A 983-nucleotide genomic window follows, 5' to 3' on the forward strand; every position below is an offset into this window, starting at 1 on the left:
CAACTTCTTGCTTAAACTGTAATGTACTGACTTTTAGTGATTGGAGAATAGCAACATGAATATGGTAATTATAGTAATTATGATAGGCTATAGGTAATAGTTAAGGTATAGATTGGTTCTGCTGTATGAAGATGCTCAGGAAAGAAAAGTCTAGAATGCAATGTAACCAAAACCAAAGGGTCTCCAGGCCTGCCTGCAGCTGGAGCTGACAGCTGTGGGCACAGCTCTGTCACCCATGACCCTGGCCTGCTGTAACCTCTTGGATACAATAAACTGCATTTTGGAGAGTCCCTGGAGTCCCACATCCTTCATTTCAGCTCTTACAACTTTCCCTGCCAGTGGAAGGACAGAGCCCCGTGTGAGGGCAGTGGCAGCCCAGGCAGGTGGGGCACATCCCTGCCACCTCTCTCTCTCTCTATTCCCAAAGGCCCCTGGCAGCAGCTGCTCCTCATTCCAGGTTATATTTTTCCCACAGATTTACCTTCTGGCCTGTTCTCTCCCTCCTGTGCTGCTCTGGAAGCAGAGTCTGGCTGAGCTCCTGCTCCAGAGCCTTGCTGAGGGAAGGGTGCAAGTGCTGCAGTGAGGGGCTGGGGAGAGACCCTGAGCAGTGGTGAATGAAACTGGGAGAGCAGGGTTCCATCCATCCTAACAACCAGGATGTCTTCATCACTGCAGACAGTGCTGTTCCTTAGATCCACAAAAGAAAAGTTAAGGAATGGAGATAACTTGTGTGCAGCAGGATGCAAAAGCTCTTTAAAGGTAGGACATAAAGTAATGTGCGAATTGATAATAAGAGATAGGTAAAAAGGTCTCAGAGTGTGACAGAACATCTTCTGCAGCTCCTGAAGTGTGTTGGACAAAATGAGGGCTCTCTGCTATTTGTGCATTTTGTAAAAATGCCCTGTATTTTTAGCATTTTGTGGAATGAAAATTGTATGTGCTATTAAATGTTGCTGGCAAATGGCTGTGAGACCAGCAAACTC

Source organism: Geospiza fortis, unplaced genomic scaffold, assembly GCF_000277835.1.
Source record: "Geospiza fortis unplaced genomic scaffold, GeoFor_1.0 scaffold18, whole genome shotgun sequence".
Classification (NCBI taxonomy): Eukaryota; Metazoa; Chordata; class Aves; order Passeriformes; family Thraupidae; genus Geospiza; species Geospiza fortis.